The following is a 26198-nucleotide window of genomic DNA, read 5'->3' on the forward strand; positions in this document are numbered from 1 at the left end:
GCTTTGCCAGAAACAACACATTTAATTGAAGGCAGTGTAGTGTGAAAGCCCTTACCAGATTCATTACTGGTATTGACTTAGATGTTAATGAATTAACACTGACAAGTTGTCACACCAAAAATGCATGACTTGATTGGCCAGCTGTTCCCCCCAGATCCATACTGACACAACAATAGGAAAAATCTCCAAAAATGTTAAGTTCCTACAAAGCCCACTGTCCTGCCAATCCCGAAGCCACTGCTCAGCACACCAGTGCCCCTGGAACAGAACCCCAAAACCAGTCGACCCGGCTGCATCTGAGGAAATCTGGAGGTTGGCCTCCACTTTCATGTCCTCACACCAAAAGGAAACCCCATTAAAGGATTCCAAGAAGGTCTCCCAGACCTCCAAATCGCTGTGCATGCTAGCCGATATACGCATCCTATGATGGGGTGACTGCAGGGACCCCATGGCATCACAAAGGCACTGAAGGAATGCTCTGCCTGGCGCTACCACTCTACAGGCAAAATTGAGATGCCCGGCAAGCTGCTGTAACTCCAGCAGCGACACCTTGCATTTAAGTCTAATGGCTGCGAGCCGCTCTCTAAGTTGCCGTACCTTTTTCTCTGGCAGCCACGAGGCTTGCTGGTGTCCAGCTCAATGCCCCAAAATGTCAAGCATGTAACCAGACCCTTAGTCTTTTCATGTGCCAAAGGCACACCGAGCTCCTCTGCCAGCTCCATAAACAACTCCAGTAGCTGGGCGCAATGCCCAGTTCCTGCCATGCCCACAAACAGAAAATCATCCAGGTAATGAACAATTTCCCTCCGCCCTGATCTTGTCCATTCCAAAAAGGGACTGAATTTCTCGAAGGCTGTGCAGGATACAGAGCACCCCATGGGTAGGGCTCTATCTATGTAATATTTCCCCTCGAACTGAAACATCAACAACTCAAAATCTTCAGGGTGTACTGGTAACAGTCAAAACGCCGACTTAATGTCACATGTGGCCATTTCTGCACCAAGCTCGCACCCCCGCACCCCTCGCACCCCCGCACCGCTTGGTCAAAGGAAGTGTACCTGACTGAGCATAGGTGGTCGGGAATTCCATCATTCACTGATCCGCTACTAGGATATGAAAGATGATGAATCAGCCTATATTCACCAGCTGCCTTCTTAGGCACCACTCAAAGAGGAGAAACCCGTAAACATGGAACTGTGGAGTCATCAAAAGGACCGATGACTCACCCCTCTAAACACTGCTTTGCTATCTTCGCCCTAACCACCTGTTCAAGCCCAACAATGGAATGGAGGTTGGAGGCCCTACAAGGTGCCTTAGGCCCTTGAAATGGTATCCTAAACCCCGAGGTAAACCCTTCCCATAAGTAGGCCCTGTCCATAACCTTGGGGTAACCCTCCAGGAAACGCTTAAGCACTCTCAGCCGAATGGGACTGGGACCCTTTTCCAGGTGTTTGCGAATTGCCCCTGCCCCGGGGTGCTTTGCCTCCCCTTTCTGCTTCATCTTACTGCATGCTGAAAATGCATGGGGCCCGCCGCATAATGGGCATTCATGCCTGAATTTGCAAGCTTTTTGGGAGCACACTCCCTGAGAAGTGAACTCCCAACATAGCAACTGGGGTTGAACTGGCTGGCCCGCTAATGAGCGGGCAACTGAGACGTCAGGTTGTCTATGCACCAAGTGACCATTGTCAGCCCTATCACCCAATTTGGGTTTTGCTGGGGCCATCAGCTGTAGCCACAGCTGCTGATTGATTTGGTCCCAAGGTAAAGCCGGATTAATCGCTGCCCTCATCCTAAACGTTTCATCATATTGTAACCAGGCAGCCCCCGCAAAGTCCGAATAAGCCCTATATATAATATCACAGTATTGAAATAAGGAGGCAGCCCTACATGGCTGCGCCCTAGCAATAACTCCCGCATATATCAGAAAACCCGGCAGCCAATTGGCCCAGGTACGGTCAACCTTCCTATGCTGGAGCTTCTCTTCTTTCTCATCCATTTCGTCCTTACTTTTCTTCTCCAATTCTCTGTAAAGGAGGCTGAATACATCAACATATCCCCCCCTTAAATTTTTTCCGCGCGTCGCGGGGGTCGAATGGTCCCCCAAGGGCAGTGCGGTATCTCCGAAGGGGAGAGCCAGAAAAGGCACCGCCCCATAAGGATTCGGGGGATAACTCCAGGTATTTCATTGCCCCTTAGGCCACCTCATGGGTTGGGCCATTGACGTATGCCCACCCCAAGGGAGAACCCCCGTGGATACTAATGGTGCAGAAGGCTCATGAGAGGCCCCTGCCCCTGTAGAGGCCACAGGCAGCTGGCACCACCCAACCGTGGAGCCCTGTACTCACCCCACAGCAGGACCACCCTCCGCCCACGCCGGGCCAGGCTGGGCAGGTAAAACCCATTGCCCACCCTGGTCCAATGGTGTAGAGACTTGCCCCACACTAGAGGGCCCCGGCAATGTACTATAGCCCCACGGCCCCCATGGCCAAACCTGGGAATGTTGTGTTGGTGCAACTGTACCTTCCCCACCGGATGACGTCACTGCCACTGCCACTGGCTGGTCAGGCTGTTGTGTTTCGTCCACCACCTCCAGGTCCTCGCTTCCATCACCCAACAAGGCGTCCTTGCTCGTCCCGGCCTCCTGACTCTGGTTGGGCGCTGACCTTGATCTCATGCCCTCCTGCAGTGCAGACAGTCTCGCCAGTACCTCCCGCTCAAATGTAAAGGCACCCGACCACCCCAAAGCCCGACCAGACCAGGCTGTAGGTGCCCCAGTTGCACCCCTTTCCCTCTCTAAAGCACCCAACCTGTCCATTATGGCCTGCCTCATCTCACGACCATCCAACTGCTCCTCCCCCAGTGCACCCGGGTGGATCCACTTATTAGGGCCTTTGGCCGGCTGTTTTCCCTTGGAAGGGCCTTGTCCTTTCTTGACCCCATAATAAGCTTGTTAGTTAACCCTTCCAAATAAAAATTACAAGGTGGGGGGGGGGACTCCAACCCTCTTGCCACCAGGACACTTTCTAGCCACTGAATATCACTGTGTGTTGGGGAGGTGAGCAACCCCAATACTAGCGGCCCCCGCTACCTTCCTTCGACGCCTTGCCCACCTCCGCGTCAAGCACCACTGCCCTAAAGGCACCTTCACCAGCCCACCAGGGCCCACCGCCCTCAGGCAGCCACCGCAACCCTTTCTACCACCTCGTCTCTTCTGCAGCCAACACAACGCCTTCCCAGTCAGCTGCCGTCCTCTGGAGCTTGCCGCCTGAGATGCCTGGTCCCTCGCCTCATGCAGGTCCACTACCGACGCTGCGCATCAGCCCGACCTGACCAGGGACCCCGCCTCTGCTCTTGGCCTCGGACGCTGCACAGAGCCTCCGACCCAGCTGAGAGCCAAAAACAAACTGCGATGACTGGGCGGGGTCAAGGCTATAAATAGCCCCGATGCTCTGCCCGCCTGCAGCACCCGGATGGCTGGGAAGCTCTCCAGCCTCCCATCCTTCTGGGGAGGCAAAGAGTGGCCCTGCGGCACACAGCTGCTTTGCAGCGTGGCCAGGGCGGGGCCAAATTCTAGGGGGAGGGGGGGAGTTATTTTTTTTAAAGAGCTACTATAATGTGCTGTAATCAAAATTTGAACTATGTCTGTATGATCAGAATATTATTTGGAAAAAAAGTTACGCTTCTAAATCTTAGGCCTACTATGCACAGGTGTTTTGCCTCTCTTCACCATGCATGTCTGTCAGGTTTTCTTTTTCATTCTGCATTGATTTGCCTCCCTTCAGCACTCAGTTGGCTTTCTGGTAACTGTTTCTTCTGTGTTTTCATAGAGTGCTTTTGTGCCATCTCCCTCCTTGCTTTGCTTTCAAGCCAAAGGCAATTCAAAAACATTCAACACAAAAGGATTCCCCCCAGATCCCCCTTTTCCCTGCCCCTCCAATGCCACCCCACTGCTCACACTGAGGTTGTTCCTCCCACTTTGCACCTTCCTTCATCCTCCCCCCTTCCTCAGTGTACAAGCTCCACATTTGCTTCACGTTATAATGAGCCTCAGCAAAGATAAAGGGGGCAGGAGATCTCCCAGGAAGGGTTTCCCTTTCTGCTGGCTATGGTAAGCCTTGGCCAGGAGAAAGGGGAGGGGGATCTCAAGCTGTTTCTGCAATCCCTTTCACTCCCCCCTGCTTCCAAGCACACTGATTGGTACACCAGCCCTGCTGCTAGGCTGAAATTGATGCAAGTCATTTCAGCAATTCCTCTTGCTCCCTCCATACTTCCCACTATGACCCACATGTACCTCTGAAAAAATGTGAAGGGTTGTGGAAGGGTCGTGGAGGAGAGCTCACACAAACCTCAGTTCACAATCCATGACCCGAGTGATTTTAGCCTGAAATTAGGGTCATGGGCAGTTTTGTGCCAATCCTGATTTGTGATTCCAGGAGATTTTCAGCCCCCACCCAGAGGTTGGCCATCCTAGAAGGAGAGAAGGAAGGAGGAAAAGGGGAGAGACTATGAGAGCTTTCAGGAAAAGAGACGAAATAGTGGGAGATGAAGAAGTGAAATGCCTTTACCAGGAATACCTGGTAAAAGTGAAGGCCAGATCAAGGTATTTTGTTACCCCAAGAAAAATAAAATTTTACAGGAATTTTAGATGTAACAGGTGAACTCCCAATCCCTTAGCACCAATCCCTTTCCTTCTGGTGAAAAAAAATAAAACAAAACCCTCCACTTTAAAATTTCTTCCCCTTGTTTTTGCTAATTTTCAGATACTTTTTAAAAAGATGTATAAAACCCAATGTCATGGTTTTAAAATATGTATTTTTAGATAACATACCAAATCAATTAATATTTTAAAAATAGATTTCTTCTAAATAAATTAAAATGTGTTTGCAACTGCCTATTTCTCCACCCAGCATTAGCCCGAGGCATGCTGCCCTTCTCCACAGTGCCCCCACACCTCCCCCTGTGGAGCCACACCCCTCACCACCTCCTCCCTCCCTTCCCCACCCCAGGTCTACTTTAATGCCTGGAAGTGCAATTGAGCACCTCCCGGGCTGTCTAAAGGTGGCTCCCACCCACTGATCAGCTGATTGGCAGGTAAAACCACTCTGCTTGCTCATTCAGTGCCCGGGCAGGCCAGCAGCAGCACGAACAAACTGTGTCCCAAAGTGGCACCATTGCTGCTCCCTCCTCTCCACTTCCCGGATGGGAAGGAAGTGGGGAGAAGTCAGCGGCAGTGGGGCTCTTTCAGGATATGGTTTTTTGTGCTGCTGCTGGCCTGCCCAGGTGGTGAATGAGTGTGCAGCATGGTTTTACCCACCAATCTGCTGATCAGCTGGGGGGGGGCACCTTTAGACAGCCCCAGAGTGGCACTCGATCACCCTGCTGGGCATTGGGGTGGGGAAGGGGAAGGGAGAAAGGAGGAGGCATGCAGGGGCGGGCAAACTAGGCATTTGCCAAGGGAGGAGGGGGGAAGGCTGAATTTGATACCCTCACCCTGCCAGCGCCCTAAGCAACTGCCTAGTTTACCTAGTGGGTGAGCTGACCCTGTCTCCACCATACTTTTGATCTTCTCCATTTCCCGTCATCAGAAATTTCTGTTGCAGTTCCTGGATAGCCTCCTTAACCAAAGGTGGTGATGGTGGTGGAGTTGGAAGCAACAATAGCAAATTCAACTATTTTGCAAATAATTTTGAAGTTCCTGGGAGGAACCTTCAGAGTGGAGAAAGTCAGAAAATTGATTGAAAAGTATTTCTTTTATGTCAGTTTCTTTGAATGTTCCATAATATATGTGAATGACAACTATAAGGGGAAAGGGAATAGTGTCACTATTGTGTCAACACAATCTGGAAGGCTGCAGTTTAGAGAGATGCATTTGTCACTTGGGAAATACTCTTCATGAAGTTCTTGGTAATTACACTGTACCTCAAAAGTAGGAGATTGTGTGTGACCTTTGGTATATGTTTTGCCTTCCCACCTCAATAGAACATATAGGCAGCTCGTGGGGTGGGGAACAAAACAAGACTAAGACTCTAAAAAACAGCCTAACATTCTCAGAAATATGCTCCTGGTCTATATGGAATTCCTTGTGCAGAGCACTGCCCCTTTGTGGAAGAAGATATTAGAAGATATTAGATTTATATCCCGCCCTCCACTCCGAAGAGTTTCAGAGCGGCTCACAATCTCCTTTACCTTCCTCCCCCACAACAGACACCCTGTGAGGTGGGTGGGGCTGGAGAGGGCTCTCACAGCAGCTGCCCTTTCAAGGACAACCTCTGCCAGGGCTATGGCTGACCCAAGGCCATGCTACCAGGAGCAAGTGGAGGAGTGGGGAATCAAACCCGGTTCTCCCAGATAAGAGTCCGCACACTTAACCACTACACCAAACTGGCTCTCCACTAGAAGCCAGAAGCCCTTTGTGGAAGCCCCTTTGTGGAAGCACTGCCTCTTTGTGGAAACCTACCTATCTGTTTGTCTATCTATCGATAGATCTGTACCTCAACAATTATATATTGTTATGAAATAGTCCCTGCCAAATATCCCATTAAAGCCTGGAAGAGATGATCACTTCCATCTGAGAGGAGATAGCAGATGTGCTGGCACATGAAGAAAAAAAGTTGGTTTGAATTTGGACAAAGAAAAAATAGAAACAGCTGTGAGTTGACTGAAGCTCCTTCGGGTTCTCTCTGTCTTAAGATCCAATATGAGATACTAGCTCTGCTGCATTGTAGAATTCCTTTTGTCTCCATTTGTCCTCTGTTTTGTAATTGCAACAATATTCCAAAAAACACCACACATCTCCAGGGTTCCTTCCCAGATAGTGCTACCTGTTGAAAAAGAATGTGTAACAATATGAACACTTAAATCATAAACTGACATGGATTGCAAGGAGCCTGTAAAATATTTCATGAACACACACACACACACACACACACTGAAAATGCCAAGCATAGTGGAAGAAAAAAGAAAATAACACTGGTCTTTACAAGAAGCACTGTCCCAAAATAGAAAAAAATGAAGGGAAGAGGAAAGAAGGTACAGTCACAATCCTAACCACTGCTGACTTCACAGTAGTAATTATAGAAAGGCACAGCAAACCACTGTGAGTCACTTAGGATGGTTTGTTTAAAAAAAGGATAGGTGGTGATGAATCTGGTAACACAAATAACTTGTGTGTCAGGAATGAAGGCTAAAGTTTGCTGCATTTTATGTGTTTGGGACACACCCAATATAGTATGGCACAATGCTACCAGCAACCAATTAAAATGGGAGACAAATAGTTCGTAACAAAAGTTAGTACAAATCACAACATAAGGATGTTAATACACCCCACATCTAGCATATGATCATGTTCAGATGTAGGGATTCTGACACCCTCTTTCTTCCTTCAAACCCCAACTCATAAACTGCCTCTTCCAGAAAGACTTTGTTTATTTCCAGGTTATTTCTTCACATCTATCTAAAACAAACCCTAACTGCCTGTTTAGTACCTGTATCTGTATCTGCACTTCTTAACCCATTGTTATCCTTTTTGACCTGTGAGGTTTCAGCTTCAAATGAGGGGGGGATTCCAGAGAGAAATGTTTAAAAATTGTGTAGACAAAGAGCCTGCTTTTGCAGGGAGGGCGGGATATAAATGGAATAAAATAAATAAAAATAAGTAAACTACAACAGTGCCTATTTGGGATATATTTTGACCATTATAGCATAATCTAGAACCCCATCATGAATATAGTTTCTTAATTAAGTCATTTTTACTAGTACATTCACATGAGAAAAGGTATACTGCAGATTTATACCCTGCCCTTCTCTCTGAATCATAGACTCAGGCCGCGGTCACACTCACCATTAAATCCATTCCTAACCCATCACTATTATACCCCTCAGCCTTTTTTACAATGAAGTTCCTGATCAGACATCCCTCCATCCTTAAGTTCTAAGCAGCATTGGTCCCGTCATTGGTTGATCAGAGGTCTCAACAGGACCTCATTTTTTGAGATGGCATTACGCACTCACGCAAGCGCAGTACCGTGGGATATCATACTTGGCTTTAAAAAAACAAAACAAAAAACAAGGTGCCAGCAAAAGTGGGCAATCTGCCCCCCCCCCCATTTAAACACCCAGCCAGGGAGGGGAAGCCTGGGAGTTCTCTTTGCTGTCTATTCGCCTGGCGGGGAGACAGCAAAGGTGGGTAATCTTCCTCCCCCGCCATGGTGTTCAAATGGGGGGGGAGCATGGCAACTCTCTTTGCTGTCTCTCCACCTGGTGGGGAGACGGCAAAGGTGGGTCATCTTCCTCCCCCCCCCCCATTTAAACAGGACTGGGTAAAAGCCAGAAGGGGCCGGAACAGGCCGGAATGGGCATCAAACAACGTAGACTGTCACAAAAAATGAACACCCCACCAGGGTGTTTAAATGGGGGGGGGGAGCACAGGAACTCTCTTTGCCATCTCTCTGCCTGGCGGGGAGACCACAAAGGTGGGTCATCTTCCTCCCCCTCCATTTTAACACCCCACTGGGGTGTTTAAATGGGGGGGAGCACGGGAGCTCTCTTTGCGTCTCTCCGCCTGGTGGGGAGAAGGCAAAGGTGGGTGATCTGCCTTTTCCTCACATTTAAACACCCCACCTGGGTGTTTAAAGGGGGGGGTGGGAAGCCCGGGAACTTCCTTTGCCATCTCCCTGCCTGGTTCCATCCGGGGACAAGTGGAGACCATCTTTTTTGTACAGCTCCCGCTTGTTCCACAATCCCAGTGCCTAACAAACTTAAACCCTTCCTTCTTGTACCATTGTCTCATTCACACATTGAGACTTCTAATTTGTGCCTGTCTCTCCAGCCCTGCATGTGGAACAGGTAGCACTTCCAAGAAGGCTACCTTGGAGGTCCTGGCCTTACGTCTCCCGCCTAGCAGCCTAAATTTTTCCTCCAGGACCTCACAACTGCATTTCCCCACATCGTTGATGCCAACATGCACCATGACCACCGGCTCCTCCCCAGCACTGTCTATCAGCCTATCTACTACACGCATAATGTCCGCTACCTTCGCACCAGGCAGGCAACTCACCATACGGTCAGGACGCAATTTTGCCCCCCAGCTGTCTACTTGCCTAAGGATCGAATCACCAACTACCAAGACCCTCCCTCTCTCCCCACCCAGGGATGGTTCCTTGGTGCGAAAGGATTCCTGTTCACCAACCGAAGAAGAGGTCCCTTCTGAGGGCGCATTTCCCTTATCCTCAGCCCAGTGCCCTGTTTCCTCTTGACCCTCATGCTCCCTGGCAGCAACGGGGCTGCCACGTTCAGATCGGGGCTCAACTAACACGTCCCCGAGAGTCTTCCGTGAGTGCCTGACTGTCTCTGCTTCTCCAGGTCAGTCACCTCAGCCTCAAGGGTACGAACTCATTCCCTGAGGACCAGGAGCTCCTGGCATCAAGCACACACCCAAGACTTCTGTCCTATGGGCAGATAGTCATACATGTGACACTCAATGCAAAACACTGGAAAGCCCCCACCCCCCTTCTGGCATTCTACCTTCATGATAGCTTTTTTAAAATATGCAGTCTCTTTTAAAACCCTGTTTATGTGGCTCCCCGCCTGGAGAGTCTACTTACCTTATTGGGAACGCAAGGAAATAGGGATCTGGGTTTCTGGTCCCTACACAGCCCCCAGGCTAAGAGCCCTTTAGCTCTCTGGGAAGGCACAGCTTAATAATGCAAAGAGGGTGGGCAACACAGCCACTCTAATCAATCAGCCACAATCACCTTCAGCCCTTCACACGAACTCAAAAGTTTTCAGCAATTCCTCCAGCTGCCAAGCCTCACCCTTGTGGCAAGGGTGGCAAGGATGGCAAGGACAACCCTGGATGTCAGCCTCCAGGTGGGACCTAGGGATCCTCAAGAATTATATCTCATATACAGACAACAGAGGTCAGTTTCCCTGGAGAAAATAGATCCTTTGGAAGATACTGTTGTTGTTTTTTTCTGATGGGGAAAATTTTCTGTTTGAAATTCTATCTCTTTATCTCAAACAGTTTGATGGATCACTGGATCAAGTAATCATTGAGAGGCATTTAGTGTGAAAGCAAAAAATATTTATAACTACAAGGGAATGGGGTACTGGGAGGTAAAACAACAAACACTAAGAACTACATGTTAACACAAAGAAAACATGGCTAAGAGAGAAGACTGAGATAGCACACTTTCTGCTCCTTCTTGACCTTTAGGTTACTTCGACAAAGGAGTCACCTGACTAACTGACCAAAGAAACAAACAAGTTTTCCCACTTCTAGATCTTGATTGACATCAGTCAGGATCTTCTTCCTAGGTCATGCAGACAATAGGGAATCAGGCACAGTATTAACTCTATAATGACTGGAACTTTAGAACATTGCAAAGGACATTCAGAACAGATATGCAATTCCAACACTTTCCAGGCTCTGTATCATATCCCCAGGAGTTTCCCAACTTGTAGCTGGCAACCCTTCTCCGCCCTCCTAGTGGCCTGGAGGAACCTGGCAATCCTTCCCAGGCAGGACGTCTCTGTCCTCTTTGCCTCTGGTGTAAATTAGTGTTTTGGCTAAATATATCCCAGAGTGTTGAGAAACAGTAAGGAACAACAGAATAGTCATTCTTGATTCTGTAACAAGTATCCAGATGGGGAAATCAGTGTCATGAAGTAACATAAAGAAAACACAGAAATGTGATGCTACAGTAGGTCAGGAATGGTCTCCCCATCCCCAGGAGGGACTTACTGTTGCAATGAAAGCATCTTCCTAAAACCAAGCAAGCTCATCTGCTTTTCTTTGTTCTTTTGGGCAACATGGGAAAAGATGTGGAGATTAAAAAGGGAACACAGCAAATGAGCTCATATATAATAGGGAGATAGTTGGAGTAGAAATGCAACAAATAAATAAAACAATAAGATCAACATAGGGGGACTATAGGAAAATGAAGATGATGAAAAACTGAACTATGCATCACTGTAGTGATAGCAGAAGACTCTTAGGGCATTTTGGCACTGACCTTAATCAGCAGCGACGCCCCTCTTCACCGCGCAGGATCGGCGCGGATTTCGCACTAATTGCCGCGGAGCACCCAGAAGAGCCGGAAAGTCCCGCTGCTTTTGCGGCCCAAACGGAAACTGGTTTTTGGCGGTTTCCGTTTGCGCCGCAAAAGTCGCGGGACTTTCCGGCTCTTCCGGGTGCTCCGCGGCAATTAGTGCAAAATCCGCGCCGATCCTGCACGGTGAAGGGGGGAATCGCTGCTGATTAAGGTCAGTGCGAAAACGCCCTCAATTTAGCATCCTACAATCTGCCAGTTTTAGCCAAGAAAATTAAGTCCAGGAAAATGTGAGAACTAAGATTCCTGGAAACACTACACAGTAAAGCTGACTGGCATGTTGGTATCAGCTTGACATATATGTGGGCTAGGCCTGATCCCAACCTCCATAAATGAAAGGCAAACATTATTCAAACAGCAAATTTAATACTGGACCAATGTGGCAGATTGTTTCATCAGCACTTTCAGTTTGGGATAGGGAGATGGTGTACAAGGGTGCTGACAGGATACCTCCATCCTTAGCAGATATCTGGCCTCCTGCCCTCACTCTTGAGTTTTTGACACTGTCAGGGTGCTTTCAGATGCTCCTTTAATTCCAACATAAGCATGTTTCCCATTCGGATTTCCTGAGCACGTTCAAACTTCCACATCTGTTACTCAGCAGCAACTCGTAGTCCCAAATTGATCTCACAGAAATTTGACCCCAGAGAAAGTCCGGTCCTTCCTGCTTGATGCGACATACAATCGGGTTATTTCTGTCTTAACGGCTCATCCGCAGTTTGCACTTCCCTCAAACTACGACTGTTTCTGGCGCCATTATTAACAGACAAATTCATGCGTGCGCATGATCACATAACCATTTAGCAGAGTTTTGCATTTTTCCTATCAATACGGGCTACACGAGAGCAGAATCTTTCCTTTTTGGAGGAACTGGAATATAATATCCCTATTATGTAGGATCTCCATGTGTCAATATCAAGTCCAACATCTCCCTGAAAGTAGTTTTCTGCTGATCGGCAGGTTGAATGAGTCTGGCTAGGCTTCTCTCCCTCCTCCCCTCTCGAGGATCCCTTCCCACAACAGCTGTTTTTCAACTGCTGGAAATGCATTGCAACTACCTCAGGCTTTTTTTCCCCCCCAAACACACGCACTGAAATTGTCATTCTCCATGCACTCTCTTCCAAAAGTTTAACTGCATCCTTCAGCTCGCCCTGCAATAAAAGAGCATCATCCAGATTCGACTCTCTCTTTTAAAAAAAGTTTTGGAAACGGCTGCTTTTCTTTCTTGGAAAGTGATCTGTCATCAACAATAACACTAATAACAGGAAGGGGGGAAGGCTTGCAGGAGGCATGGAAAGCAAGAAAGCCCTCCTCGCTGCCCGAGGTCCGAACCCAAGTCCTTTCCCCTCACCATCCATCTACAAATGTCTTGAGTTCTAAAACAATCATATCAACAAAGAGAATGCAACCCCCTGTGGGAGGTGTGTGGGGTGTGTATGTGTGTGTGTGTGTTGGGAGCAGGGGAAGAAAAGGGCAATCGGGATCTCTTCATTCCCTCCCCTTCCAAGTGTGTGCGCATGTTTGCTTCTCTCTTCGCTCCAGGTTTTGCTGGAACTTGTTATTTCAAGCAAGCACATACCTAGAGGAAGAAGCCATACAAGTCTGCGATGTCTGATCATTCAAATACGGGACCAGTGTCTTTCAGGAGTGGTTGTCTGATCAGAAATGTGCTGATTCAAAATTGGGTGGTTCAAATTGGAGCGTGATGCATCTGCTTTTAGTGTAATGTCTGACTGCACCCACAAGTAGCCAAATCCCTTTAGCTATGTGGTGTTGTCACAAAGTCACCAGTCTGAACAAAGGAGGCCTTTCTCTGAGCTAACTTTGTGATGTCACCAGATTAGCCACATCTTATTGGCACACTTGTAACATGTTCCTTGAATCACTAGGATTATAGTTTCAGGGACAAGAAAAGAAATTTAAGGGGGGGGGGAATGACATAAGAAAACCAGCTAAAAAGAATTGTATACCTGTAAATGGGTGTGGAAGCAATAAATGCTGGAAGACTGTATAAAATATATCAAGCCCCCTTCAAGAAAACCCCCCTCCAATTTTACAAAACAACAGCACTTAGATGGGGCAGCCTAGTAAATTTATCTTGCTCTCCTCCTGATAGAGTAGATTACTATCTGGCTGATTTAGTAACTGAAAATTGTTGTTCACAAAGGCTAAACAAAGGGCTGTTTCTGAGTTGAGAAAGTTTGTATAGCCACTCTTTTTAAAAAAGAGAAAATACACAACAGAGGTTCTGTCAAACTGATTTTGAGCCTGATCCCCCAAAAGTCTCAGGTCCTCAGAATTTAACTGGGAATGTCAGCATCTCAGTAACTACTAGGTTTGTTGGAAAAGAACACCAGATAGTAAACGACCAGTGCTTTGGCACATTTTGTTCTGTTATAGACTTGGCAGTTCACACTTGTTCTGACTACAGCTTGACCTTCAAAAACAGTTCAAAAGGCAGACTGCATAAGACCTAATGCCACGGTTAAATAATCCCCTGAATTTGTGTGTCAAATGAATGCTAAAGATCATGCAGGACAAAAGATACTGGGCCCTAAAGCTACCCTCCACTGCTGCATAGCTGATAAAATGTCCACACCCTGTAGAGTGGACATAGGCCATGTAAACAGATGTTCCTGAAGAGAAAGGGAGTCCCTGAATAGCTGAATTGTTCTCGTGCAGCTCAGCTCAAACTGACAGTTGAAAGTTTTTAAGAGTGGTTGCCATGACCAAAGAACACAGCCACTCTTTTGAGCACTGAATCCAACAGAATGATTCAGTTCTGAGCTCTTGCCCTTGAGACTGTTTGAATTCAAGAGCATTTTTTCTGAGTTATTTGAGGTTAGACATAAGCATATGTCCAGATGCAGAAAGAATACTTTGAAGTGTACAATAATCCAACTAAGGATAGAGAGCTGTTGCATCCTTATGAAAATCTGCTTCTGATTTTTCAGATAGAATCTGAAATACAAACTTACTTTAATTGCTTAACTTTTGGTCCCTCCCCAAACAAATAAAATAAAAGAAAGCTAAATTATTCTTACAATTCTAAGGACACTGTCCTGTGGGTGGCCCTACTAAATAGCATGGGATTTCCTTCCAAGTAGATCTGCTTAGGAGTGCTCCCTAAATTTCTAAAAAAAGAAAAACTGCAATAGCTGAAGTATGAGGAAAGCTATTACATCTTTGTTAAATTCAATATTTACTTGACCCAACAATATTATTTTGGCAAATTCGAAGTATGGCAGTTTTATGACTATGGAAATGAAGAATTACTAAACAGTGCAGCGTTAAATAGAATTACATGCTTCTAAACCCATTGACTTCTGTGGGCATAGAAAGGTGTAACCACATGTAAGATTGCTATGAAAGTAACTTTTTCTCACAAGCAACTTGCCTTTAAAAATTCTAAGGAAGACCTCATTTAAGAGCACCAAATGCTTCATCATGGCTACTGAAAGTTGTAGGGTTTTGGCTGTGGCTGATATATGGCAAAAGCCAGTTAATTTAAAAAAAAAAATAAAAGTCCTCACAAAGCTGTCTAACTAATGCTTAGTACGTTCTGCTTGCCAAACTGTGGTTTCCATGGTACTGTTTAATACATTGAAAATCTGTCCAACTGTGGAAAAAGAAAGTCCTAAGTTAAACATTCAAAGTGAAGCATGTTGCCAGTTCTCATAATTCCTGTGTTTCATCTTTTTGTACATGAACAAGAAAAATAGAAGGAAAAAAATGCTTCTGGGCCTTTGTTAGCCTCCCTTCCCCCTTCCAGCATTTGTGTCGCTGAGCTATCAAAGCAGGGCAGACACAGATCCTCTTGAAACAGTTCTATCTCGTGATCCACATAGCAGAAACGAATAGCTTAGCTGGTTGATCTTGTGCCTTTCTTGTTCTGCCACACGCTTTTACTTCGAACCACATGTCATTAATAGAGCTAATGGGATTTTGGCATGGAACCAAAGAGGAAGGAGCAGGGAGGGAGACGGATGGGAGTGAGATGAGCCAGTGAGAGAACGGCTGCCTTTCTCTCCTCTGAAGAGATGTCAGGGCTATCAGACTTCCTTTTAGTACTCCTTGACAGGGCTAGAGGCACTTCTCTATACATGACTGTGTATCATGCATTCATGAGGTTCTTTGACACTACTGCATCTTTTGTTAAGAGATGAAAATGCAGATCATTGCCTTAGCTTTCTCTCAGCTGCCATATGGCATTGTGGAAAGAGGCCCACAAAGGAGGCAGGAGTGGGGGGGAGAGACTCTGAAACCAAACTACTAGCAGATGAAATTGATTTATTTTCACCATTGGGAAGGAGGGTGGGGGGTGAGAGGCTTTTTGGAATATAAACCTGTTCGAGTGCAGGCCAACAGGCTGCTCAGATGACAGCTCTGGTAGACATTAAACAAAATAACATGGTAGAAAATAGAAGCTTCATTGTTTAGCCTGACTTCTGAGGCAAATGTATGTGAAATGGAATGCTCCATACGTGAACCAACTGCTGAGGTTTTTAAAGTCTGCTTTAATGTTACCAGGAAAGAAGGGGGAGACTTTTAAAAGGTAAATGATTTTTAAAGCTTACCCCCCCCCCCAAAAAAAAAGTATTCTGAGACTATAGAATTTCACTACATTTAATATTTTCTTGCAGTTTCTTCAAATGACATTTGGTTTCTTTCCAGTAAACATCTTCTAAGTTAGGCAACAGTTAAGCTACTTCTATAAATGGCCTTAAAACCACAAACGAAACATGTTTGAAGGAATAAATAACAATCTTGCTTTATTTTGGATAAACAAAAGTGAATACATTGAATGAGAAATAATTTGTATACAAAATACAGCCCTAAAAAGGGAAGAGGGTGTCATTTGCCTAGGTACTAAAAGGGGCGGTCTTCTGCAATTAAAACAATTACTGAAAACTACAGAGACAGACTATGATCAAAAACTAGATTTAAAGTTGACTATGTTTATGAAAAAGAGAGGATCAGAGAGAATGCAAGCACCATGTGTTTTGTGAGAAACTGATGGTGTTTGGATTTTGCCTGACAGTAGATCCTAGCTTTGATGAAATCCACTGAGGTTTATGAGAATATAAGTGAGTATTCATGAGGAGACATATTTTCCCAGTCCATTTCTCCATCTTGCCTTTCCTCTTTGCTTTCCCTCACAGTGCCTGCAGCCCCTACCCCTTTCTTTTATCCCATCTACCTACCTGTTTTATTTGTTGGCTAGCAATGAGAGAGTGGAAACTTTGAAAACCAGAATCACATGATGCCATGAAGTCAGCTGTGCTCTAGCAATTTTCCAGATCTCTATTTTTTTTATGATTGATGACATCATACAATGTCCCAGGTCCAGAACTAGAATGCTGTCACAACATAGTGCTGTGCCAGCCCCCCTGCTCCCATTTGCTCCCACTGCTCCACCTAATAGTAGCAAGAGCACAGACCCTGAGAACATGTGATTGCCTGCCATAAACAACCTGGCAGCCTTAATTCTAACCCCTACCTTCAGTCTACCCTTTTCCCAGGCAATCTCTCCCCTTCCTTTTCTCCCTTCCACCCTACTTACCATTTTCTGGTCTTCTTTGTCCCTCTCATTCACTTGTCTACCTTTTTGTGTCTTCCTCGCCAATCTAAAATGCTCCCCTTTTTCATTTTTTGCTCCTTTGTCCTCCAGTTTTACCTCTCCCCTTCCTATTTTTTGCATCTTTACATTTCTGTGTCTCCCCACACCACTGTACTGACTTTAACTGAGGCTTAGAACCTACAGGGTTATAGGCTGCCTAACAGTCCTCTGAATAGCTATCAAGATCTCATGATAACAAGATCAAAAAGCTAGCAAGATCTTAAAGAAACAGATGTTGCTTCTACAGTTTTTGGTTCTTTCCTAACCCTAAATGTTTTTCTTGCTGCTGTTGTGTTTGCATTTCAGATATCCATCCTCCCATGTACCAAGTGGAAGACCAACAAAGACTTGCAGGGAACATCTCATTTCTCTCTCCCACACACATTTCCTTTGTCTCTTCCCTGCCTGCCCCCATAGGCCTGTTCGCCAGGGCTTTTAAGAGGATTTGGATGGCAGAAATCTTTGAAGGGGGAAGGATTTAAGGCTTGTTATTGCTTTGATTTTAGTTGAGGATGTTTAAACTACTATTGTAAGCTGCCTTGAATCAAGAGGAAAGGTAGAATATAAATATTTTAATAAAATAAATATATATATTCCTTTTCCTGCTTCCCTCTCTCCTTTTCATTCACTAGCAAACTGACTTTTATTTGCCCCCTGTCTTCAGCTTTCGCTCTTTCTCTCCATCTGGCAGCCTTTCCTTAGGAAAACTCTAGGGTTCCCAGCCTCCCGCTGGGGGTGGGCTTTTCCTCAATTTCAGGGCTTCCAACCTGCTGGCACAGGATTGACCCACCAAAGAACTCTGCTGGTGCCTGACATGCCCAGTGTGATGACATCACCTGGAAGTGATGTCATCAGGGCAGGCATATTGTGCAGGCACCATAGAGTTTTTTGTCTAAATGCTAGTGTTCCCATGCAATGATATCACTTCTGGATGATGTAATTGTGCCACACACCCTTTGCACATGTGAGGATAGTCCCCTCCCTGGCAGCCAAGTAAGACCTGACAACCCTAGAAAACTCTGTGTGGTTCTGAAAGCTGGGCTTGGCCCAATTGCCCAGTGCTGACTGTCAGGCTTGCAATGCTCCCACTAAGCCATGGAGTTTTGTGAGAAGAAATGCTACTTTTTGAGCTACTGACATTAAAGTTGTGAGCTACTGCATAAATTAAGAACATAAGAACATAAGAGAAGCCATGTTGGATCAGGCCAATGGCTCATCCAGTCCAACACTCTGTGTCACACAGTGGCCAAAAAACCATGCATTATCTTGTAAACCTCTATCATGTCACCCTGCAGTTGACGTTTCTCCAAGCTAAAGAGTCCCAAGTGTTTCAACCTTTCTTCATAGGGAAAGTGTTCCAGCCCTTTAATCATTCTAGTTGCCCTTTTCTGGACTTTCTCCAATGCTATAATATCCTTTTTGAGGTGCGGCGACCAGAACTGCACACAGTACTCCAAATGAGACCGCACCATCGATTTATACAGGGGCATTATGATACTGGCTGATTTGTTTTCAATTCCCTTCCTAATAATTCCCAGCATGGCGTTGGCCTTTTTTATTGCAAATGCACACTGTCTTGACATTTTCAGTGAGTTATCTACCATGACCCCAAGATCTTTCTCTTGGTCAGTCTCTGCCAGTTCACACCCCATTAGTTTGCTCTGGGCCCAGTGTTCCTGAGCGAATACAAAATTTGTGATCTGGAGGCTAAAAAAATACGAGCTACTTCACACTAACTCAGCTTAGAGGGAACACTGGTGCCTGCTGCCAGGTAAGTCCTAGTTGTGTGATTCTAGCTGCCAGACTGTGCCCAGTTGCATGGTGATAGCCACTGACTGGGCCAGGCCCAGTTGCACAGCGGAGAACCCACAACTGGCCAGTCCACTTCCCCTTGTATTCCCATCCCCACTGAATTTCCTCTTTCCCTCTTCCTTCTAGCCCTCATATCTTCTTCTTTTCCTGCTTCCTTTTCTCCTTCTCATCCACCAAACTTATACCTGATCTTCAAGTATAGTTATAACCTATTTAACTTAATTTATACTCCACTTTTCTCCACAATGGGGACACCAGGTAGCTTTCCTCATTCTAATCTCTGCATTTTAGTCTCACAACAACACTGTGATTTAGGTTAGGCTGAATGTATGTAAATGGAACAAAGTTACCCAATGAGCTTCCACGGTGGAGTGGGAATTTGAACCTGGGTCTCTGTGATCCTGGTCTGAAATTCTAACCAATAAGTCACATAGGCATTTGTGGGTTGGCTACTATTGAATAATAACAAGAAGCTTGGCCAAGGTGAGTCATACAAGGTGGCTTGTAGCAAGTTGCATAGTAGTTGCTTGGACACAACTGGCCTAGTCCTAATGAGTCCTCTCTCAAAAGCCAAAGCAGCCCTGGAAAACATTCTGCCTTCTGACTGAAAAAAGACTTGAAGGTCAGCAATACTGGTGTGGTTTGCCCAACAACAGTCACTCCCAGGGCATCCTGGACTGCTTCGACCCACTCAGCTTGGAGGAAGTTGACAGAATCCTTGTAACTGCACGCCCAACTACGTGCGATCTGGACCCATGCCCCTCCTGGTTAATTAAGGCCTGCCGGGAGGAGCTAAGATGTCCTATACGGGACATCATAAATAGATCTCTTTCAGAGGGCTTTTTTCCAACGCCCCTGAAGAAGGCAGTGGTCCGCCCCCTCCTGAAAAAGGTTACATCAGATCCGGCTGAATTGGCTCATTACTGACCGGTCTCAAACTTGCCCTTTTGGGGCAAAATTATTGAGAGGGCTGTGGCATTGCAGTTACAGAGCTTCTTGGATGACGCTTCCACCTTGGATCCATACCAGTCCGGCTTCCGCTCAGGCCATGGAGTGGAAACGGTGTTGGTCGCCCTCATGGATGATCTCCGGTGACATCTGCATCGAGGCGGCTCGGCGGTATTGCTGTTGTTAGACCTATCGGCTGCGTTCTATGTGGTCGATCATCAGCTGCTGACCCGCCACCTCGCCGACGTAGGAATTCAGGGGCTAGCCTTACAGTGGCTTTCCTCCTTCCTTGAAGGTTGGGGACAAAGGGTGGCGGTTGGAGGAGAGATGTCCCAGAGACACCTACTTAACTGTGGGGTGCCTCAAGGGGCAGTTCTCTCCCCAATGTTGTTTAATATCTTTATGCGCCTCCTTGCCCAGATTGCCCAGAGACATGGGCTGGGTTGCCATCAATACACTGGGCAGTTCTCTCCCCAATGCTGTTTAATATCTTTATGCGCCTCCTTGCCCAGATTGCCCAGAGACATGGGCTGGGTTGCCATCAATACACTGATGACACTCAGCTCTATCTATTGATGGGCAGCCGGACCACCGACACCCCTATAAATTTGGACCGGGTGTTGCAAGCCGTGGCGGACTGGATTAAGCTGAGTGGGCTGAAGCTGAATCCAGCGAAGACAGAGGTCCTTTGCGTGGGTCATGGTGAGCTGGGGGGGGGGGGAGATCTCCCTACTGGTCTTTGATGGTGCGTCACTGATACCAGTGCGCAGGGTCAAGAGCCTGGGAGTGCTACTGGAGCCCTCCCTGACAATGGAGGCACAGATAGCAGCCACTGCTAAATCCGCCTTTTTCCATCTTAGAAGGGTGAGGCTGTTGGCCCCCATCCTAGAACGTAGCGACCTAGCAACAGTGATCCATGCAACGGTCACCTTGAGATTAGACTACTGTAATGCCCTCTACATGGGGCTGCCCTTGTGCCGAACTCAGAAGTTGCAGCTAGTGCAGAATGCGGTAGCCAGGCTGCTAGTGGGACTACCTCGGTGGGAACACGTGCGGCCTGGGCTGAGGGAGCTGCACTGGCTTCCAATTGTATTCCGAGTTCGCTACAAGGTGCTGGTTATTACCTTTAAAGCCCTATTTGGCCGAGGACCTGCCTACCTTAGGGACCGCCTCTCTCCACATGTTCCCCAGAGAGCACTGAGATCCAGCTCCCAAAGTCTTTTAAAAATCCCTAGACCAAAGGAGGCCAAACTGAAAGTAACGAGGGAGCAGGCCTTCTCGGTAATGGCTCCACACTGGTGGAATCAGCTACCGGAGGAGGTGCGAGCCCTGTGGGATTTTAACCAGTTCTGCAGGGCTTGCAAAACCACCCTCTTTCAACAAGCCTATAAGGAACCCTGAAAGTGACATCTAGCCATCTGGATACACACCTCACTGAATGTAGCACCTTTAATTTATTGTAGTTTTTAAAAATTTTATGTAACTGTTCTATTTGTATTTATTAACTGTATTTTATAATTGACTTGTATAATAATCATGGTACATACCATGTCTTGTTTGCCGCCCTGAGCCTGCTTCGGCAGGGAGGGTGGGATATAAATAAAATGTATTATTATTATTATTATTATTATTATTATTATTATTATTATTATTATTATTATTATTATTATTATTTTATTTTATTTTTAAAGCTGCAATTCCTGTTTCTATTATTTTGGGAGGTTAACACTCACTCTCTTTTCTGTTTAGATTTTAGATTGTTCTGTAAACCTGGGGATTTTTTTTAGCTTTGTAGAAAGATCCATTTTACCTGCTCGTAAGCCCAGTCTCCAGATTTGAGTATACACCGATGGATCCATGATGAGAATTAGATATACTAATGAGTATATAGGTGCCCATTCACTCTGCTCACCAAACTCATTGCTTCATCCACTCACAATATTTAGCAGCAGTTTGAATACTGCAGGAACAGCTCTGCCACCTTTGGGATTTCCAGATAAAGCAACAGCAAAAACAGTCATCCTTATCTCCAAATTGCTGCTAAAATTATATTTAGGACAAATGTCATACCATGTTTTTCTCCCCAGTGGAAACCCAGATCAACTTACATTGCTGTGAGGATAAAACTGAGGAGATGACACCAACATTGTAAGGTGGGGTAGCTGAGGATGTGTTACTGGCCCTATGTCACCTAGCAGGCCTCCATGACAGATTGGAGGCTCCAGTCCGGATCTCTTTTCTGTGACCAAACTTTTTATTTTGCAATATATTGAAATAAATTCATCTCTACAAATTCAAATATATTTCTCCAACATATTACATACTTTCCTCCCCCCCCCCACTCTTATTCATGACCTCCGCCGGTACTTAACACAAATTAAAAGCATATTAAAGGTAAATTCACACTTGTAAAATCTTTTTTTTAAAATTATCATTCACTAACCTATTCTCTAATAATCACTAACCTATTCTCTAATAATCACTTAGCACTTATTAAACACAACACTCATAGTTATTGATTCAGTTCCAGAGTTCCCCCTATCTTAGTCTTATCTTCTTTTATCGGCAGTTCATAATAAAACAAAAACAGTCTCTGCTATTGTGTTCCATTTATAAGGTATTTTCCCCCTTCTCTGTTCCAACCATCATTTTGGCAGATACTGGTTCTCTAATTTTCAACAGTTGGGCTTAAGTTTACACATTTCTCAAAAATGAGGTAGTTTACAGCTGCAAGTAATCTAATTAGTATGTCCCAAATGTTTGTAGAAGAAGGCTGAAGGTAATGGCCGTACAAAGAGGTAGGATTCATATTACATACTCTTTGGAATGTATCTGACTTTGCTAAAACAATAAAAGTTCAATTAAAATAACAACTAAAATTACTCAGTAAACTAAACATCAGCAATTTGTTTTAAAACAGCAGGCAGGAAAAAAACCAGTCATATAAAAGCCAGTGTAAAAGCAGATATAAAAGCACACAGGAGAAAAATCAGGAGAAAACCGGGCCAGGAGATGAAACTTATTTATGGCTGGGTATAGAGCTTTTTTTGTAGGAAAAAAAATCCAGAAGGAACTCATTTGCATATTAGACCACACCCCTGATGCCATCATTGTTTCACATGGCTTTTCTGTGGGAAAAGCCTAGCAGGAACTCATTTGCATGTTTGGTCACACCCCCTGATGCCAAGGCAGCTGGAACTGCATTCCTGTGCATTCCTGCTAAAAAAAAACCCTGGCTGTGTGAACAAAAACCTTTTTACCTAGCGCATAAAAGCCAGTAATGAAGATAGATTTGGAAGTGAAGGACTTTGTGCTATGATAAATGACTGATAAACTGTATATAATGTAATATACATTTAAAAGATTTAAATGCCATGTTACACATTCTAATAATCACTAGTTCTGCAAGGCCTGTAAGACAACACTATTCCAGCAGGCCTTTAATTGATCTGGAATGACTGATATTGTGTGACTGATGTACATCTATTATATACTGAACATCATCTGAAGTGAGATGATACCAAATATGATTAGCACCAGGTTGTTTTAACTGTTCAATTTGTTTTAATTGTTTAATTGCTTAATTGTACAATTGTTCTGATTTTACTGGTTGTGAGCCGCCCTGAGCTTGCTTCGGCAGGGAGGGTGGGATATAAATTCAATAAATCTATAAACCTAAAACTTGTGCAAAAACTCTATCAAACAACAGAAGTGAACTTGTAACTCTAATACATTCCTGCTTGCACCAAGCATGAACATCACCTGGTGAAGTCCACCTTAAAGTAATCTGATATAGTTCCAGCTTGTTTTCTTTTTAATCAAAAATATTGTATATCACTGGAGCATTGTAACAATAGGCTTATGAAGTTCTTTGAATTCCCAAGTTTCTTATTTTTAAGAAAAATTAGTCTGTATCCCTTTTCTCACAGAGATATAAAGAAAAAGTCATATAAGGTGGAGGTGGGTTAGAGAATATTTTAAATGAAAGCTTAGAATTCAGCTTTCCTGAGCCTATTTGTTTTTTGTTCTGGTTTCTTTTGTCATTCCAGTCTTTGCCTCTATTGATTTCACTTTCACAAAGCAGCCAGTGTTTTTCTATTATGGGCCTAGAGACAATACAGTGTACCTTAGGGGGAAAGGGAAGAGAGATTCTGGGCTTTCTTGATTGGCTGCAAGCTGTAGCTACTAGGATTACATACATGTGTCAGTTCTGAAGTATAAGGGGTGGGACTCTACTCTGCTTTCCTCTCTCCCCTCAGTGCTTGCCCCGTTTTGCTTAAAATTTGCTTTGTAGTCTACACTTTCCTACATGCTGTTCTCTAAATCTTATCTCCCCATCCAAATAAATGTATCTCAGGTTGCTCCTTCTGCTGCCTGCTTATTCAGATATCTTGCACTTCTTGTGCCACCAAATGTCTTTGCCTTGTCAGTAGGGTTGCCAACCTCCAGGTTGTCTAACAACATAAACCCAAAGGGTTCCTATGACCCAAATGAATATAGTAATAGTAAACATACATTCATTACAAGAAAGACAGACAAAAACTACAATCTTCAATATATAGCCATTGAAACTCAGTCCAGTAATAAAATACTCAGTTCATGGTAATCACATAAATTCCAGTAGAGTCAATGTATGCAGTCATGTTCCAATGTCATCAAATCCCATTAAAAATATGTGTGTCTGTGCATGTGCAACAGGACAGCCAGTATTCCACTTCCTGTTTCATAAATTTCTTCAGGCACAGAATTATAATTTTATTTCATACATCAATGAAGACATAATTTCAGTGCATTAGTTTATGAAGAACAAAATGTCTTCTGGCTTCCTTTCTTACAGGCAAATGCTCAGATGGCTCAAAGCTTGTTCATGGCATACTACAAGCTGGAACTATAGCAGATTACTTTAAAGTGGACTTCACTATGTGATGTTCAAGTTTGGTACAAGAAGGAATGTATTACAGTTACAAGTTCACTCCTGTTGTTTCATAGCATTCTTGCACAAGTGGTAGCACACCTGGAATCCATTGCAACTGATCCTCTACTGGGGGCATGGAGATATTCAGAGGGGTGGCTGAATAAAGCCTGACCCTGCCTTTGGTCTGGTTGTTGTGTCTTGAAATAAGCTGTTATACCACATGGCGATCGCTACAGAGGCAACCCGTGGGTCCCCGGATGTAGCTCGCCAGATGCCCCGCCCATCAAGATCTGTGGCGGGAAGTTTGACTGACCAGGATTGGACTGGTCAGACAAGGGGGCAGTTCCGGGTCATGTATATAAGCAGAACCCGGCCCGCGTGCTCTCTCTCTTGTGATGTACTACTGAATAAATGATGTTGCCTTCAAACCGTCTCGGTTCTCAGTACATTACACTGGTATTCCAAGGAGGTGTTCCATCCAAGTACTTGCCAGAGTCAACCGAGTTTAGCTTCTGAGGAGATTTGTCTTGTCTGGGCTATCCAAGTCAGGGCATGAGAAACTGGCCACTTTGGAAGGTGGACTCTATGGCATTGTAGACCAATTGAAGTCCCTCCCCTCCCCAAACCCTACCTTCCTTAGACTCCACCTCCAAAATCTTCACGTATTTTTCAGTCCAGTACTAGCAGACCTACTTGTCGGTCTGCCATTTCCTCACACTATTGTTAGTGCTGCTCATCTATCTATCTATCTATCTATCTATCTATCTATCTATCTATCTATCTATCTATCTATCTATCTATCTATCTATCTATCTATCTATCTATCTATCTATCTATCTATCTATCTATCTATCTATCTATCTATCTACCTCTCTCTCTCTCTCTCTCTCTCTCTCTCTCTCTCTATCTATCTAAACAATACATTTGGGCAGGGCTTTTCTTTGTAGAACTCATTTGCATATTAGGCCACACCCTCTGATGCCAAGCCAGCTGGAACCACATTCCTGTGCATTCCTGCTAAAAAAAGCCCTGAATTTGGGACAATTAAAACATAATTAAAGAAGATTAAAACCTATACAGAACACCAGCTAATACAATTCACAAGATGGCAATCAGGTTCAAGTTGACAAGTGCTCCCAGTATAAAGGGTCTCTATGGGTGATAACAGATGGGCATTTAGGGGTGGATGGTAGGCATTCCAACTCTCCACATGCTTCCCTGCAAGCCATCCCCATCCTGCCCACAGGGTGACATGGGCATGATCAGATGGCTGTTGCACACCATCCCTATTGCTCGGTTTGGCTTTTCCTCCCATATATTTTTAGTGGTCATGCACATGCGTGCACACACCACCAAAGCACCAGAGGACAGGGTGAGTATGGGATGGGGATGAGTGGCAGATGTTTGTATTTAGAAGGATTTTTCTAGTTGATTTCTGAGGTGTCTCTGGGTTGGCCCAAAGTGCCAATCTGTAATGACTGTATATGTATCCAGTATATGATAGTAAATACTGGGCAAGTGGGTGTAATGTACTGAAGTCGGAGACATTCAGATGGCAACATGCTTTATTAGCGAGTACATTCCAAAGACAACATAGTGGGGCTGGGTCCCCTGTTATATACATTTCCCGGAACACCCTTCTTCCTGGTCAGGTTCAGTCCTGGCCAGTTAAACTTCCCACCGTTGATCGTCATGGGTGGGCTGTGTTTATCCCTTCCAGGCACCGCCCACAGGTGCACTGTGTTGTACTTTCCAGGACGAACACCAGACACAATACCTAATCTTTTAAATG

The sequence above is a fragment of the Heteronotia binoei genome, chromosome 9, assembly GCF_032191835.1.
Source record: "Heteronotia binoei isolate CCM8104 ecotype False Entrance Well chromosome 9, APGP_CSIRO_Hbin_v1, whole genome shotgun sequence".
Lineage (NCBI taxonomy): Eukaryota > Metazoa > Chordata > Lepidosauria > Squamata > Gekkonidae > Heteronotia > Heteronotia binoei.